This window comes from Micrasema longulum, unplaced genomic scaffold (genome assembly GCF_059751315.1).
Source record: "Micrasema longulum isolate JH-2025_06_02 unplaced genomic scaffold, ASM5975131v1 h1tg001563l, whole genome shotgun sequence".
NCBI classification, from domain to species: Eukaryota; Metazoa; Arthropoda; class Insecta; order Trichoptera; family Brachycentridae; genus Micrasema; species Micrasema longulum.
The window spans coordinates 197,721-216,979 of record NW_028278746.1 but is presented as its reverse complement, the minus strand read 5'-3'; the positions used below and the strand labels follow the sequence as shown (position 1 = coordinate 216,979).

General features: G+C 34.7%; 1 protein-coding gene across 2 annotated transcripts in view; it reads right to left on the bottom strand.

Moving 5' to 3' along the window:
* The window catches only part of LOC148274873 (uncharacterized), a 38,107-nt gene extending 21,163 nt beyond the window's left edge, over positions 1 to 16,944 (bottom strand). Inside the window, exon 1 of one of the 2 annotated variants that reach the window (XR_015824179.1) lies at positions 16,801 to 16,944. The gene's annotated coding sequence lies outside the window, so the exon portion shown is untranslated. The remainder of the gene's footprint in view (positions 1 to 16,800) is intronic. The other variant, XM_088236503.1, reaches the window with a different exon arrangement.
* Positions 16,945 to 19,259: the final 2,315 nt, after the last annotated feature.

Genomic DNA, 19,259 nt, shown 5'->3' with positions numbered 1-19,259 from the left:
ACCCTTAACCCCCGTATTATTCCCAAGGCATGTAATTTATATATGAGAATTTTATGATCTACTTTGTCAAATGCCTTAGAAAAATCTGTATAGAGAACGTCAATCTGCTGACCATTTTCGAGTGCTTTGACAATAACCTGGGTATAATCTACCAGGTTAGAGGTGGTTGATCTGACAGATCTAAATCCATGCTGTTCATCGATCAGTATATTCTTAAACATGGGCGTGATTTTGCTGGCAATAATAGCTTCAAACATTTTAGGGATACAAGATAATGATAAATATGGACAAGGATATTGAAAGGAGGGTTAGTGCCGGTAACAGAGTTAATGGTGCCTTAAAGTCTGTCGTAGCAAATAAGTGTCTATCGCAAGAGGCTAAATTAGCAGTTCATAATGGAGTTCTGGTACCAACCCTAATGTATGGAAGCGAAGCATGGAGTTGGAAAAAAGGGACGAAAGTAGACTGAATGCTGTTGAAATGCGATCCCTCAGGCGAATGTGCGGAAAAACAATGTATGATAGGTGCCCTAATGTCGAAATTAGAGCAGAATGCAAGGCTGAGTTAAGCATTATCGACAAAATTAAGAAAGGTCTTTTGCGATGGTTCGGTCATGTGGAGCGAATGAATGATGAAAGAACGGCTAAAAAGATTTATGATGCGAATGTGTCTGGTTGTAGAAGTCGAGGAAGGCCGAGAAAGACATGGCATGATCAAGTACAACAAATTCTTGAAAGTGGTCATGTGAAAAGTCGGAATAATCGACGTGCGTGCATGAGAAGATGTATGAATGTGAAGGAAGCAAAGGAAGTGTGCCAGGACAGAGTTGTGTGGCGTTCTATCCTCTCTGCCTACCCCTCCGGGGAAATGGCGTGATGGTTAGTTAGTTAGTTAGTTAGATAATGTTGAAATAGGCCATATGTCCCTTATTTATTTAATTGATTATAAAAATCGGGCAGTGAACGGTAAATAAATTAATTTGGGGCGAGTCAAAACGGGCGGGTCAACGGACCAGCGTTCTGATCAGACTCGTAATAGTCTAGAGAGATTTGGTCGCGCTCAAAATAAACAGGCTTAACAGTATCACGAGAAAGCTATATTTAGTTAGTGCGCTGTGTGTGCGAGATGCCCAAAGATAAGGAACCATTTATCTGATGAAATGCTTCTATCAGTTTGCACCATGAGGTTTGATGAAGTACGATAACGAAGTGATGCTATGATAAATACTGCTTTACATGTTTGATTGTCCATATTTATTTAACTCTGCATGTAAATACAGAGACTTTTATATTCCAAGCTCCATATTAAGTTTCAAGTGGTAAATTTTATTAAAATTTATTTCAACAGTGAGGGAAAACATATTTGAGAAGGGAATATGGACGTCTAGGCATTTACAGGGCTTATGATCTGTAATTGGCTGGTTTAAGTGGCCGCTTTACACACTGTGTAATATTCAGCATTTTACCTATATTTGAACATCTATATTTCTTCAATTCTTTCATCTGTTGATGTTTGTGAAGTTAAAGAGCTGAAACCTTTATTTATGCGGGTGAGATTGCCCGCATAAATAAAGTGCCCACTTTATTTGTTTATTTAACTTTTTGTACATAATGTTATTATGTACATTGGCGGGCTTATTGCCAAATGGTAATTTCTTCCAACCAACCAATAAAATAATAGTTTTATTTTTATAATTCAAGTTACAGAACATATTCAATAGAAAAAAAAGATTAAAAGCTAAAGATATATAAAAATAGAAATAAACGTATTTGTTTATAAATTACCTTAAATCAAAACTATTACTCAATGGGAAAAAGGAAAAAATAGGAAAGAGGAAAAAGGAAAGGAGGAGAGATAAGGAAGAGAAAGGAGATGTTTCTTCAGACGTGATTTAAACAGAGATAATGTAGTAACATCTTTGATGGTGGATGGGAGATGATTCCACAGTCGAGCCGCATGGACACTATATGAGTTAGAGAAGAAAGAGGAATTGTGGATGGGTATTGAGAGAGTGCCTTGAGAATTAGAACAAAGAGGTAAATCATGAACTGATAAGCGTTGAAATTTTTCACGCAGGTATATAGGAGCGTTAGGACTATGAAGTACATTGAACAGAAGTGAGAGGGAGTGACAGTCTCTCCGCTGTCTAATTTTCAGCCATTTCAGTTGCCTACGATAATCAGAAATGTCGTCATATTTCCTAAGACCAAAAATGTAGCTTATGCATGTATTCTGGAGTCGTTCAAGTGTATCGAGTTGCTCACAGCTTAAATCAATCATGGAAACATCAGCGTAATCTAGAATCCACTTTACGCACTGTGTAACATTCACCATTCTGCCCATGTTTGAACATCCACATTTCCTCGACTCTTCCATCTGTTGACTTGATAAAGGTTTCAGCTCTTTTACTTCACAAAAGTCAACAGACGGAAGAGGTGAGGAAATGAGGATGTTCAAACACGGGCAGAATGGTGAATGTTACACAGCGTGTTGAGTGGCCACTCAAACCGGCCAATGACAGGTCATAAAATGAAATGAAAATGATGGTAAATGAAATGAAATTATTAACATATAAACAAAGAATATTTTACAATACAATGATATTTGTTCATAAAATTATAAACTCTAATAAAAAAACAGAATTTTGGAAAAAAATTGATCGGAACCAGCATGAACACGATCACAATACTAGAGAAAAGAACAAAATTAGACTTCCATTTAGGAAAAAGGCAAAGTCACAAAATTCGATTTTATTTAAAGCAATTAAAAAGTATTACGAAATGGAAAAAAATATTTATGAAGAAAAAAACATATCAAAATTTAAAATAATGGTCAAGACATATGTGATAAACAATTTATAAATTAAATATATTTGCAATGTTATTATTAGAACACACATAACAATATGTATGATATGTGTGCCCTACTTTAAGATTTAAATAAAAATAAAAAAAATAAGCCCTGTAAACGCCTAGACTTCCATATTCCCTTCTCAAAAATGTTTTCCCTCTCTGTTGAAATAAATTTTAATGTGTCATTCGTAAACTACAAAAGCAGCTGTAAATTGTAGCAATGTGCCGAACCGGCACTTACTAAGTTCACAAAGCTTGTATTTTTTAAAAATCATGTGTGTTTATTTTTCAATATTGTCGGCAAAAATCCAATTAGGTACTTATAGTCCTTAAAATGTAACATGATTAGAATGACAGTTGTCAGAAAAAGTGACGACATAACTTTGTAGTAACGTCAAAGGAGTTATTTATATTGACACACGAAAAATCATTTGTATCTGGCGTGTTCATTTATTTTTTAAATACAATGCTTGACACATAAATCAACATTAATGTATAAAATCAGCTTTAAAACTAAAAAAAAAAAAACTAAAATAAACCTAATTATTAACGACGTCCTGACAAGGTTACATCATTTTGCAAAAACGTTAGAGATGGAACAAATTGATCTAATAAAAAAATAATTCATTTGATGTTGTTCATGAAAAAAGTATAAATGTCTCATTTTTTGGTGAATAATTGTGTTAAACACACTATAATAGGCTTGTTTTTGCGTTTTTTATATCAATTTTCGGAAACAGAGTTTCATGATTGCATGAAATAACGGATAAAATCGATTTGATCAGTGATCAGTAATTTCTCATCACTAATGAAATTAGTTTGACAGCTGTCATTCTAATCAAGCTATATTTTAAGGACTCTAGGTTCTCTTATTTCAAGTATGATGTTTTTAACAATTGAATTTTTTGTGTAATTTTTGACAATATTTTTGTTCGGTATGTCCGAGACGTAGCTCGTTATAACAGTGAATAATTGTATGGAGAAAACCGTGAACTGAAATGTCGACTAATGTTTCCTCGTCACATCCGAGATCTGGCTATTTCCGCGATCTTTATAACCGAGTTCGACTGTATTTTAATATTTATTTCTTCTAAAAATGTTCAATTGAACGTAGTTATGCAGGAAGCAGCCAGCCAAAGAAAAGTGAAACTGAGATAATAGCACCGTCATGAAACGAGTGAATGATCAAATCTTCGCGACAGTTGGAATGCTTTTGATTTTGACAAATGATAAACAATTAATACATTAGTTCTTTTACATTACAAACAAGAATATAAGTAAAAAAAATGAATGTTGGTGAATGTTACACAGTGTGTAAAGTGGCCACTTAAACCAGCCATTGACAGGTCATAAGCCCTGTAGATGCCTAGACTTCTATATTACCTTTTCTTAAATGTTCTTCATCTCTGTTGTGATATGTTAATAATAATAATAATAATAATAATAATAATAATAATTATGGATAACTTATATAGCGCCATTTTCGTAATAAAATACCTCAAGGGCGCTTTGCATGGTGATTCTATTGTTAAGTTAATTTAATTGAAGCTTTTAAATTTGTAATTTAATTCAAAGAATTTATTTTGTTGTTGTAATATAAACAGCTCCCCAGGGAGTTGAATCCAGTCCTTGTCTACAAAAATTTGGACAAACTCAAAATATTGTTGTTAAGTTTTTTATTCAAAATATTGTCAATTGAATTAAGTTCGTAGCCATTATTGAAAGCAATACTCTTTATAGATGCAGTTTTATACAAATTTATAAACAAATAAATGTAAGTACACGTTAGTTCGTATATTATTCCGCTATTTCCCAATTTGTCGACCTGATCTTTACTATTAATTAACGTTTGGCCCAAAGATTTTTTATTATAAAATGAAACTAAAAGATTATTTTTATGTAAAACTTGTTTTATTTTATTGCTAATATTTCCACCGCTCAGCCGTGATTATCATGACAGTTAAATTGTATGAAAACGGTCTGGCAGTTTTAGCAGAACACAGAATTGACCTAACTGCAGCCGAAAAAAACAATTTCAATTTTTTTCGAAATTGTGGACTGGCTGCTTTCTGCATAACTACGTTCAGTTATAGGTTGCCGAAAAAGATACTTTAAATGTTCATGAAAATACGGGGTGTTCTTTAAACCCCGTCACATCTGAAACCACGATGAACAGAATGAGCAAGAAGACATATTACTATTATTATTATGGATAGCTTATATAGCGCCATTTTCGTAATAAAATACCTCAAGGGCGCTTTAAATGGTGATTCTATTGTTAAATTAATTTAATTGAAGCTTTTAAATTTGTAATTTAATTAAAACAATTTATTTTGTTGTCACGTGCTACGGATTTATTCAAATGATTTAGAGAACAAGTGGGTTTTAAGTTTTTTCCGAAACATCACTTCACTTTCACAGCCTCGCACCTCTGCTGGGAGAGCATTCCATGCCATAGGGCCTGCGACCGCAAATGCGCGTTCACTAAATTTAGTGCGCTGTTTGCGTAGAGGTATAATAACTTTTACTTTAACGCCGTAGACGTAGCTGATCTAAGCGTGAGACGCCTGTCAGCTAGTTCATCTGGAATGCATAGTTCCCTTAGATATTCCGGAGCAGACTTGTGCAGTGACTTATACATAAGCCAACAGAGTTTGTATTCGACCCTCTGTGGAAAACGTAGCCCGTGTAGTTCCCGAAGTAGTGGAGTGATATGACTGAACTTAGAGATTCCGAAAATAAGTCTCGCTGCGGCATTCAATACGGATTGTAGGCGAGTCATTTTGTTCATTGGTAGACCTGCGTAGATACCATTACAATAATCGACTCTAGACACTACAAATGCATTTATTAATTGACGGGCGGCATCAACCGGCAAATTTTTGCGTATGCATTTAATTTGTCTCAGCTGGTAGAAGCATGAACTTATCGTTCTACTAATTTGAGCGTCAAGAGATAGGTCAGAATTGAGTAAAACTCCCAGTAGTTTAACGGTGGGTAAAGCGGTACTCCCTACATTGGGTAGAGCCGTATCCTGAATCAAATTCTGTCGTCTGGCTGAAGCCACCCACAGTTGTTCAGTTTTTGATGGGTTTAATGTTAGTCTGTTTTCAGCCATCCAGTTTCCTATTTTCTTGATGCATCCATCAATTAAATTGACAAGCACACTTCTCTGGCCTGGTTTGCAATAAAAATAAATCTGCGTATCATCTGCATATTGGCACATTAAAATATTTTTTTAGAACAAATAAAATATTAAAAAAAACAAATGGTTGCTAACTTCTGCAGGAGAGAAACGAGGAGGGGGGAGTCTGACACACCGTTGACCATGCGGCCGCGCCCTCCTCGCTTCTCCCCTGCAGAAGTAAGCAACCGTTTGTCATTTTAATATTTTATTTTTACAAATTTTCTTCATACTAAATATTTTTTTAAACATGCCAATATGTCTTCTCGCCCATGCTGATCATTGTGGTTTCGGATGTGACAGGGTTTAAAGAACACCCTGTATGCTCATTTTCGTACACAAATATCGGCATTTCTTTATGGACAGTCGAAGATAACTCCGTCAACTTCCCATTGCAATCGGGGCCCTGGACTGGTATCTGGAGCGTGAGACTGATCACCTTACCTTCGTGTGACAAAAATGATCGAGACGCCCTGCGACTGGTGTACCAAAACAGTGCCCTATGCACCATTTGGTGCGGAAAGGGAATGGCGATGATCAGAAAATAGTATCGTGGTAGAGTAGGGTTTGAACCTCGGACCTCTGATCTGTGAGTCCGCGAGCGACACTAGCCACAGGACCACGACCCGGTTGATTTTAGTGCACTCACCCTCCTTTCAATCATTTTCAATTTTTCCATCCCTCGTAAACATACCTCCCAGACACACAAATTCATCTACTTGTTTTAGTATAACTCCATTCACAGTGATTTCACATTTAGTCATACTTTCATTTCTTTCAAAAACCATCACATTTGATTTATCGACATTCATCAGCAGATTTTTATCACAACAGAGAGGGAAAACATTTTTGAGAAGGGAATATGGGAGTCTAGGCATTTACAGAGCTTATGACCTGTCATTGGCTGGTTTGAGTGGCCGCTTTACACACTGTAACATTCACCATTCTGCCTATGTTTGAACATCCACATTTCCTCAACTCTTCCATCTGTTGGCTTTTGTGAAGTAAAAGAGCTGAAACCTTTATCATGCGGGTGAGATTCATCCGGCTGAACCAATTCACCTACTAGGCAACGCCTGAAAACAATTTTCCAATTTTGAATACTTCGCCTTTTACCAGGTAGTTAATTCAACAATGTTTTGAGTATGTCCAAATGCTTGCAGACTGGCTGGATTTTCTTCCTAGGGAGATGTTCATATTTAAATTTATTGCAACAGAGGGAAAACATTTTTGAGTGTAAAAGTGGCCACTTAAACCAGCCAATGACAGGTCATAAGCCTTATAAATGCCTAGACTCCCATATTCCCTTCTCAAAAATGTTTCCCTCTCTGTTGCAATAAATTTGAATATGAACAACTCCCTAGGGAGAAAATCCAGCCAGGCTGCAAGCATTAGGACATACTCAAAACATTGTTGGATCGTAGACTTTTTTGTTATAAAAAATTGCAGTTCCTCTTGGTTGTTGGCAAGAAGCACGGCATCGTCAGCATACAAAAGACAATTGACTGTTCATACTTTCATCCCTTTCAAAAACCATCACATTCGATTTATCAACATTCATCAGCAAATCGCTTCCCTTGTATACACCATGGACCTTTGTTACCAAGAATTGCAGGTTCTAATTGTTGCTAGTGAGAAGCACATTATTATCAAAAAACCTTTTGTCATCAGGAGCTCCCAGTGATGTGTAGACGAGGCTCTTTGGGGATACGGAGTGAAGTTAAAATAACACTTTGCAAAGCGCCAACATTACCTTCGCAACTATTAGTTTGGCGTGCGGGAATGCACTCATGGCAACACGGAGGGGCGCGTAGTAACATGCGCACGACGCAAGGCCGGAGGATCTAGTGGCGTGGAAACGTCCACTGGGCTCTTGCGACAAACAACTTTCTCGTATTAATATGCCTCTTAAATTAGAGAGCAAAATTTTGAGATATCTCTTGTGTGGCTGTGATTTCACACTATAGTCCTTAAAATTTAGCTTGATAAAATTACAGCTGTCAAACTAATGTCACTAGTGATGGGAAATTACTAATCACTGATCAAATCGATTTTATCACTTTTTTCATGCAATCATTCCGAAAATTGATATAATAACGCAAAAGACGAGCCTATTATAGTGTGTTTAAGACCATTATTCACCAAAAAATAAGACATCCATACTTTTTTCATGAACAACATCAAATGAATTATTTTTTTATTCCATCAGTGCCTTCACGCTACGCTTCAATTCTACGCTTCGGGTACCAGTCCAGGGACCATTTATTTTTTATTTTACAGAAACAAACAGTCAACAAAATAATATGAAGACCAGCGAAGTTTCTAAATAAAAATCATACATATTAAATCATAGTTGGAAAAAATATGAATAAATAAATCAATAAATTGTGGTATAACAAAAGCGTGTGAAGTGTTCAGGTATGTGTAAGCGTGAGCATTATTGAATAGCAAGTGGGAGCGTATCGCAGCCAGAAAGAATGAGTCTTAATTTATTTTTAAATAAATCAAGGGGCATGTTAAATATATCAATAGATGAAAAAAAAGCATTATAGTTTGAGCAAGAATGAAATATTCTAGTGTGAAGACACCTTTTTAAATAAATATTTCATATCAATCATGTCAGAAATCGAGCCCGCGACCTTTTGCACAGCGGGCAAATGCGTTGACCACTACACCACGAGGCCGATGATTTTTCTATAAAGGGAGTAAATTATATTTTTATAAATTATAGAAATTATTAAGTTTGCCTTTTATGTTTTTTTTTTCCTGTGATGTTCTCCGAGTTGAAATCAGTATTCGTCTTGTCTACAAAAATTCAGACGAGCTGAATGTATTGTTGGAAAGCCGAGTTTTACCACAGCGCTAGTAATTTAAAGATTGTAAATCACACTGTATGATATTATGTAGGCAAAAATATCTACGTGTCATCGTGTGGAACATAACACATCAAATCAAGCTACTGTTGTTTGCTTTGGGCTCAAATTTCAAATAACTATTCAAATATGTACCAACTATTGTGCCTAATAAACTAGATCGTCCGTGCTTTAGCAAGCAGGGGGTAATTATTTATTTTTAATTAAATTAATATTTGAAGCTTAGCTTGGCGATGTTCCACGTTAAATAATATGCCTATATACGAGGTGTGTTCAGAAAATAATGGGAATTTTTTAATTTCGCGGGTTTCGAGAGCCCGATTGTCTATTTAAAAAATAAATTATGTTGGTATACATGCCCCTAAAGTATGCTAAAACTTTCAGCTGTGTTAATTGATTACTTTGTCTGTGGCAGCCGCTAAGGTTAGGCGTGTTCGGCGAGCTCGGCGATTTTCGTCTTGGTGATCCAGAATGCCTCAGTTTCGACGTCATATCCGTAAACCCACGTTTCGTCACCTGTTACAACACGATTCAGTAATTCTGCATCGTCGTTAACGTCATTTAGTGACACCCGAGCAACCTCCATTCGCCGCTGTTTTTGTTCAAAATTCAACAATTTTGGAACAAATTTTGCTGCCACGCGTTTCATACCCAAAACATTTGAAGAAATTTCATGGCATGAGCCAATCGATATGCCCACATCATCAGCGACTTCTCTGGTTGTGATTCCGCGATCAATCATACCCATTTTATGATTTTTTTCCACGTTTTCATCGGTTGTTAATGTGCTGGGGCGTCCGGGCTGTTCCTCATCTTCAACGTCTTCACGGCCACCTTAGAAACGCTTAAACCACTCGTAAACTCTTGTTCTACTCATAGCAGACTCACCATAGGCCTTTGTTAACATTTCACACATTTAGTTACACTTTATTTAAATTTTTACACAAAATTTGATACAAATTCTTTGATCCACTTTTTTTAACAAACAAAAATAGCCGAGCTCATGAAAACACGTCTGACCTTAGCGGCTGCCACAAAGTAAACGTTGAATACAGCTGAAAATTTTAGCATACTTCAGACGCATGTATACCAACATAAATATTTTTTTAAAATTGACGACCGGACTCTCCAAACCTGCGCAATTATGCACCGACTAAAGAATGTAAATAATAAAAAAAAAACGTAAAAAACCCCCGAAACAAGGATGTCATTCGTAAACTACAAAAGAAGTAGTAAATTGTAATGAGGTGCCGAGCCTGTGCTTACTAAGTTCACAAAGCTTGGATTTTTTACACGCAATTTTAACCATATGTGGGATACTTTGTCAATGCTGTCGGCGAAAACACCAATCAGGTACATTATTAGAGATTATCCAAATTTTGGTAGACTAAAGACTGGATTTCACCCGCTCGGTAGTCATTTTTAAGAAATATGGATGTTCAAACATAGGCAAAATGGTGAATGTTGTCACGTACAAGGAGTGATTTATATTGACACATGAAAAATCATTTGTATCTGGCATGTTAATTTATTTTTTTAATACAATGCTTGACATATAAATCAACATAAATATATAAAATCAGCTTTAAAACTAAAAACAAAACTAAAATAAACCTTATTACTAACGACGTCCTTACAAGGTTACATCATTTTGCAAAAACGTTAGAGATGGGACAAATTGATCGAATAAAAAATTTTACAATTTCACACTATGTCACATTCACCATTCTGCCTATGTTTGAACATCCACATTTCCTCAACTTCATCTGTTGACTTTTGTGAAGTGAAAGAGCTGAAACCTTAAACCAGCCAATGACGGGTCATAAGCCCTGTAAATGCCTAGACTCCCATATTCCCTTCTCAAAAATGTTTTCCCTCTTTGTTGCAACAAATTTAAATATGAACAACTCCCTAGGGAGAAAATCCAGCCAGTCTGCAAGCATTTGTACATACTCAAAACATTGTTGAAAGTATAAATGTCTTATTTTTTGGTGAATAATTGTCTTAAACACACACTATAATAGGCTTGTTTTTGCGTTTTTATATCAATTTTCGGAAACAGAGATTCATGTTTCCATGAAAAAACTGATAAAATCGATTTGATCGGTACATGATCAGTGATCAGTAATTTCCATCACTATTGACATTAGTTTGGCAGCTGTCATTTTAATCAAGCTATATTTTAAGGACTATAGTCCCCCATCTAGATTTTATTACTTAGATCTTTATTTCAAAAATGATGTTTTTAAATGATTGAAGAGTTTTTGTTCAGCTGTTGACAATATTGTTGAGAAGAAGCTTGTTATAAGGGTGAATATATGGAGAGAACGCTAACTAAAATGTCAACTAATGTTTCCTCGCTATTTCCAAACAACAAACTATCACGCCGTTTCTTCATAGAGGTAGCCAGAGAGGATAGAGCGCCTTATCACTCTGTCTTTGCATACAGAGCTCGCTTCCGGTACATTCATACATCTCATGCACGCACGCCGATTATTCCTACTTTTGACATGTCCATCTTCAAGCATTTGATGGACTCGATCGTGCCATGTCTTTCTATTCGTTTTCTGCATCCATCAACATTCGCATTATACATCCTTTTAGCCGTTCTTTCGCTGTCCATTCGCTTTACATGCCCTAACCAACGCAGCGCCACAGCTGGAGGCGCGATGCAGAGGCCTGGGTGAAGATCTATGCGACATCCCTTCGGTGATAGGTAATAAAGAACTCACACGAGAGGTAGTATCACACATGGTCAATATAGTGCGGGCAATTGGTAAAATAAACCAAAGTAGGGAACAAAATGCCCAACACTCCTCTAGTGGAACGGCAGGCCTGTTGACTGCTGCCAACAGGCCGGCTTCTCCTGAAGAGTTTTAAGTGGTTTCCTCTCGACATGAGCAAATGCTGAGAAGTTCCTGATTGGTCCACATTAGAATATCCCTCCTGATCTCAACAGTTTAGATAAATTTAAAGAAATTTAATTGCAGAAAAATCCACTTTTGAAATATAAACCTTGTATATTATAAGCAAGGTAAATAATTAAGCAACTCCTGTATAAAAAAAAAAACCAACGCAGCACCCCTTTCTTGATTCTGTCGATAATGCGTGTCTCAGCCTTACGCAGTTCACTGATTTCGACATTTGTGCAACTATCATGCATCGTTTTACCACACATTCGCATGAGGGGTCGCATTTCGACAGCAACCTACTTTCATACCCGTTTTTCCAATTCCATACTTTGCTCCCATACATTAGAGTTGGCACGAGAACTCCATTGTGAACTGCTAGTTTAGCCTCCTGCGATAAAACAAGTTGCAATTTATTGACGTTTATAAGTGATTCAATGAATCCTACGTTAAGAATATACTTATCTAAACAGCGTCAGCATAGACTGTTTCACATTCCAATATACAAATGCCTGTTGGAAGGGCTATCTCTATGTTGAACAATATTACTTTGGACATTGTCATTTTTCAAGTCTTTTTCATTACAAGATTCTCTTACTTTTTTAACATATTATTCTCTGGATATTTAATTCATTCAATTAATTTATTTTAAATATAACATATACATTACAAACATATATTCAATACGTAAATATTATAAAAAATATTAAAAAATATACGAAAGAGTCTCATGTTAAAGTAGTAGGAGAATCCTGCTCCGGAAAACCCATTCGGATACATGGAACAGATTATCCGGAGCGATGTTGTTCAGTGTAGCGGTAGCCCTTCCAACGGCAGGGTGCTCCTGTATATCGGAATATGAAACAATCTGTGCTGACGCTGTCTTAAATAATTCAATATTATGTATTTTTTTTATATATACCTAATTATTTTAATTATTTCTATATGTATGAATTAAGATATTCCATTTTGTAAAGTTCATATATATGAAAAAATAAAATTGAATGAAAAATTCTCAAAGTGCGAGGCAAGCGTCTCAATTACGACACCACGACCGCCACGATGATGATGATATCAGCGTGACGTCGATTCGTCCGTGTATGAGTTAATAAAACCAATTTAATCCTAGAGTAAACGACGCAAGACGCATACGCAGATCGCAAGTCACACAAAAGGTTTATCAGGCGTAGCAAAGAAAAACAATTATATTGCGAACACTCCCACAGCAGAGATAAGAAAAGATGTAAATTATATTTATTTATGTGTTTTTAAGTGGAGGGCAAGGTCATACTGGGCCTCCTAGTTACTACGCATAAAACCATAGAGAATAAATAACGTTGAAAGAGTCTAAAGAAAATTTTTATTTATTTTATTTATTATTTACATACAATATTACATTTTAGTTATTTTAAGACATTTTTGAAATTTTTTAATTTTTTTTACAGGACTCACCAAGCCAATGAATATGGCTTGTCGGTAAAGATCCTTTACAATTAATCATATGATAGTCCTACATGGCTTTATAATAATAATTACTACTAACTTAGATACAGGGAGCGAAAAAAAATTACATGTAATTGATGCTTTCAAAAAAAATATTTAGAAGATGTAAAAAAAAAAGCAAAAAATAAGTGAATTATCACGCAATTTTAAGATAAAAAATAAATAAATATAGAACCGGAGTACCAAAATTTTAAACAGAAGTGTGTATATATTTAATAGGCACAAAGCATTTTATTAAAAACATTATTTATTAACATATCCATATCTATATCTATATCCATACCAATATCTATATCTATATTTATATCTATATCTATATTTATATCTATATCTATATGTAAGTCTATATCTATATATCATCCTCATCCATATCCATACATATTTATACCCGTACATGCACACATACATATCCATACATACATATATACACATACATACATACATACATACATGTGAACATACATATACACACATAAACATCCATAAGATGCAGTAATTTCAAACTGCATATTACTATACAACAAATCAACCGCATGTCTTTGTCAAACTTTTTTAATTTACCTACTCTGGAGGATGGCCGGAAAATAACTGACCTATAGTCCTTAAAATATAGCTCGATTAGAATGACAGCCGTCAAATTAAAATCATTAGTGATGGGAAATTACTGATCACCGATCAAATCGATTGTAAAAGTTTTTTCATGCAAACACGAAACTCCGTTTCCGAAAATTGATATAAAAACGCAAAAACAAGCCTATTATAGTGTAAAACATTTAAGTTTGTAAGTGAAAATTCTCGATGGAAGTTCATTGTAATTTATTATATAAATAAAACACGAGTGATACTTTAACTTAAACTCATTAAAATAGCATTATATCAATTCATTAGTTAACCCAAAGAAAATTTGTTGATAATGATCCTTAAGATAAAAATAACTTTATTTAATTTACTTACATATAACTTTGAATTATCTATCCTTACCTCTGTTCTGTATAAATACATTTAACTCTTTAATAAAGATACCAGTCTCGAAGATGTCGCGAAAGCGATGAAAGCAGTCACTGGATATTCCAAATTTGTGGATTAAAGTATCACTCGTGTTTTATTTATATAATTAAAAAAATAAAAAAAACTATTATAGTGTGTTTATCACAATTATTCACCAAAAAATAAGACATTTATACCCTTTCATGAACAAAATCAAATGAATTATTTTTTTATTCGATCAATTTACATTGATCAATTTGTCCCCCCTCTCTAACGTTTTTGCAAAATGATTAAGAACGCCATTAATAATTTGGTTTATTTAAACAATGTTTGAGTATGTCCAAATACTTGCACACTGGCTGGATTTCTTATCTAGGGAGTTGTTCATATTTAAATTTATTTCAACAGAGAGGGAAAACATTTAAGCCCTGTAATTGCCTAGACTTCCATATTCCCCTTCTCAAAAATGTTTTCCCTCTCTGTTGAAATAAATTTAAATATGAACAACTCCCTAGGGAGGTAATCCAGCCAGTCTGCAAGCATTTGGACATACTCAACCATTGTTGAATTAACTAACTGGTAAAAGGAGAAGTATAAAAATTGGAAAATTGTTTTCAAGCGTTGCCTAAAAGGTGATTTGGTTCAGCCGGATGAATCTCACCCGCATGATAAAGGTTTTAGCTCTTTTACTTCACAAAAATCGACAGATGGAAGAGTTGAGGAAATGTGGACGTTTAAATATGGGCAGAATTCGTAGATGTTTAATCGGGTTGTGGTCCCGTGGCTAGTGATGCGGACTCATGGATCAGAGGTCAGAGGTCCGAGGTTCAAACCCCACTCTACCTCAACTTGATTTCCATTTTCTAGTAGTGATTTATTTGCAACTCGTTAAAAATGGCCACCAAAATTTAAATATTTGTGTAAATTACAAGAATGCAAATATTTATTTTCAAAAAAATATAGACAGAATGGTGAATGTTACACGGTGCGTAAAGTGGCCGCTTAAACCAGCCAATGACAGGTCATTAGCCCTGTGGATGCCAAGACTTCTATACTCCCTTCTGTAAAATGTTTTGAGTATGTCCTAACGCTTGCAGACCGGCTGGATCCTCTCCACAGGGAGTTGTATATATTTAAATTTGTTGCAACGGAGAGGGAAAACACCCCTGAGAAGGGAATATAGGAGTTACAGTGTGTAATGTGGCCACTTATACCAGCCAGTGACAGGTCATAATCTCTGTAAATGCCTAGACTACCATATACCCTTCATAAAAGTGTTTTCCCTCTCTGTTGCAACAAATTTTAACATGAATAACTCCAACAACAGCAACAACAAACTATCACGCCGTTTCCCCGTAAGGGTGGGCAGAGAGGATAGAACGCCACATCACTCTATCTTTGCATACAGATCTCGCTTCCTCTACATTCATACATCTTCTCGTGCACGCGCGCCGATTATTCCGACTTTTGACATGTCCATCTTCAAGTGTTTGATGGACTCGATCGTGCCATGTCTTTCTCGGTCTTCCTCGTTTTCTGCATCAATCATCCGTCAACATTCGCATCGTAGATCCTTTTAGCCGTTTTCTCACTGTCCATTCGCTCTACATGTCCAAACCGACGCGGCACCCCTTATTACCACTATTTGTTGGATTCGGTCATGCCGTGTCTTTCGCGGTCTTCATCTATTTCTGCATCCATCAACATTCGCCTATTCCCCTCGTGAATAACTCCCTGGGGAGGAAATCCAGCCAGTCTGCAAGCATTTGGACATCCTCGAAACATTGTTGGACTAAGAAAACAAATGAAGACTACTTTTATTCCAATTTTGAACAAATACACGTTAAAAGTGTACAAACAGAGAACAAAAAAGATTTATTTAAATTGTTTTGTTTTAAATAATAACAAGTTCAAATTCAAAATCTGTTTGAAAACTGAATGATATTTTTTTGATACAAGCATATTCAAAAGATTGAATAACAAGAAAACATTTAAAGATTGCTTTTATTTTTAATAATTGCGTGCATTCATATTGAATTCCTTACGAAATATACTTTTTTTTTTGGCAACGCACACCCCCTTTTTAAATAAACATTAATCTAAGTCGCGGGTGTATTTCTTTGAATTGATGGGACGAATAAATAATTAGTTGAAATTTGTGCATATTTACAACCACCCGACGCTCGTAAAATTAACGTGAATCCATATTGTTTTTTTTTTAAATGTCTATGTTTAGAATGGTTCCCGCCTTAAAAATGCACTGTTTTTTCGTAAAAACACGACGAATTAACAAGCCACCATCGTCCCCACATGTTTTTAAAAACAATAGCCGCTAAAATAAACAACCGCGAAGCAGTTTTCAATTAGAAAACCAACATTTAATACGGCATTATAGAATATTTTTATTTTTGTATTGAGCGTATACATACGTATCATTTGCGTTGTAAATACGGACGGAAGGCTGGAATTGAAAAATTAAAAAATGTTTTTACCTGTTGCTATTACATTATATACACAATAAACTGAGGATCACTTCCTGATTTCGCGAAATCTTTAATAAGTTAAAGAATACACAAAAGGCAAACAACTGTCAAAATGGCGGCATCGCGTTCCTTTCAGTGGCCGAGCTGAGCTGCGCATGCGCGCGTTTCTTTTCGAAAATGATTACCATAATATGAACAAATTTTTAACATATCAGTACTTACGTACACTCATAACACATTATTATATAAATGGGCATGATTTTAGTTTTTTTTTATTTTAGAATGCTGACATTTTTGTGAAAATGAGGAGGTGCATTAGTGGAAGCAAGGTCTGTATGCAAATACAGAGTGATATGGCATTCTATCCTCTATGCCCGTTTGCTTGTCTTTTTATGATAACGACCTCAAAGGCGCTGTACAATACACATCCCACTACGCCTTGCAGCTACAAAGCTTATGGACGTTTAGACATCTAGCCCCCATTTATGCTGCAAAAAAGTGATTCAGTTTAAGCGTTTTTAATTTACAAATAATAATGTGCATGTCCTTGATTCCATTTGTGTCCTGCAGCTATAAAGCGCATGGTCGCTAAAAAATCTAGACAATGTTGACAGTTGAAGTTAGTTAGGAAAAAAATTATGTTAATTTTATTTACATAATATGGAAGCTAAAATGGTAAAAAGTCTTGCAGCTACAAAGATTAACTTTTTAAAAATATATAATAAGAAGTTCTTATATATTATAAAGATTGATAGTAATTGATTGACTAGCTCTCGCTATGTCGTCAGACTTAAAAAGTTGTTTAAAAGGGTAAACTACATATGTGCTGATAAATTTTAATGTATGGAAGAACGGACTATTTTGCTATAGTATTTTTTTTTATTTTTAAAAGGATTGATTATTTTTGCCAAACTTTGCAAATGAGGCGGGGTTAAAATAAATTATACTAATTAGTTGAATTTCGAAAAATCTTGGATTGAATAGGACCCCATTCAATCCGGTGAACTTAATTTGTAGGAATATACATGATTGTTTAATGGGATATTCAAAATAGAGGAGAATACGCATTTATAAGGAATTTATGCCATTTTTCGTATTTAATATACTTTTTAGTTTGAAAAAATCATAATCAATACAACACACGCAAGTTATCAACTGACCGTAAAGTGTAAGACTGGTCATCTTTTCTCATGTAAAATAATGATTGAGACGTTTTGCAATGAGGAACTTCAGCCCTACGGGAAATTGGATACAAAAAATGTTTTCTTACGCGGGGTAAAAATTAGAGCATTAAATTGTACCACAAAGTTTCTTGAAAATGTACAGAAAAAATAATAAAAAATACTTTGATAAAAACGCACTAGTTTAAATGACGTCACTGGTTCATGTGAATCAACCTATGATCTGAGAGCTATGGAAGATTTCCGGTCTGCTTGTCGCTTCTGGACCAATAGGAAGAACTGAATGAGAATAAGCGGAAATGAACCTCTGACGTTACACGCGGAGTTATTTCAGAAATACAAAACTTTGAAAAATCGTAGCGCCGATAATACGATATATAAAAATTAAAAAAAAAAAATTTCGACTTAGTTTAACAGTTTATTAACAAATATTTTTTTTAAAAAAAACCTCTGAACTTCCTCATTGTTTGTAACTATAGTGCCATTACAATTTATTATTTATTTTTATTACCATACATAAAATTATACATTTATCTATAGTTGCTTTGACTGTATCTACATATATAATTATTAACCTCATTCTATGACAGTCAAATTATAAAAACAGTAATCAAAACATAAAAAAATAAAAAAGTATTAGTCATGGCGAAAATGTAGTAAAAAAACATTGTAAAAATCACCGTTAAAAAATATATATTTAAAAACACATTAAAACACGTAGCAAAAACACATTTCAAAACACAGTAGAAGCTAAGATACGCATTATCGAGATAAACTTGAAAATAGTTTTGCTTTGGACGTGTAGAGTGAATGGACAGTTCAAAAACGGCTATAAAGATTAACCATGCAAAAACAAATGGACGCAGAAAATGGGGAAGACGGTGAAAGAGATATGATGACCAAATTCAACAAATAGGTACTTGAAGATGGGTGATGTCAAAAATTGGAATAATCTCCGTGTTTACGTGATAAGATGTATGAATGTAGAGGAAGGGAGATCCATACGCAACGACAGAGTGCTTATGGCGTTTTATCTTCTCTTCCTACCCCTATTGGAAACGTCGTAATGATTTATTGTTGATATTTAAATACACTGGGCAGTAAAAAGTAGATTTATATTAATTGATAAATAGAAAAAAAAAATAACAATGTACAAATGAGAATTCTGTTAACATTATAGGTAATGATTATTTGTAAATTGATATTTAGAGCTAAATTAAAAAAAAACAGGACTAAAATTATTTATGAAATCCCACTCTGTTCGTAAATGGTCTTAATTCGAATTTT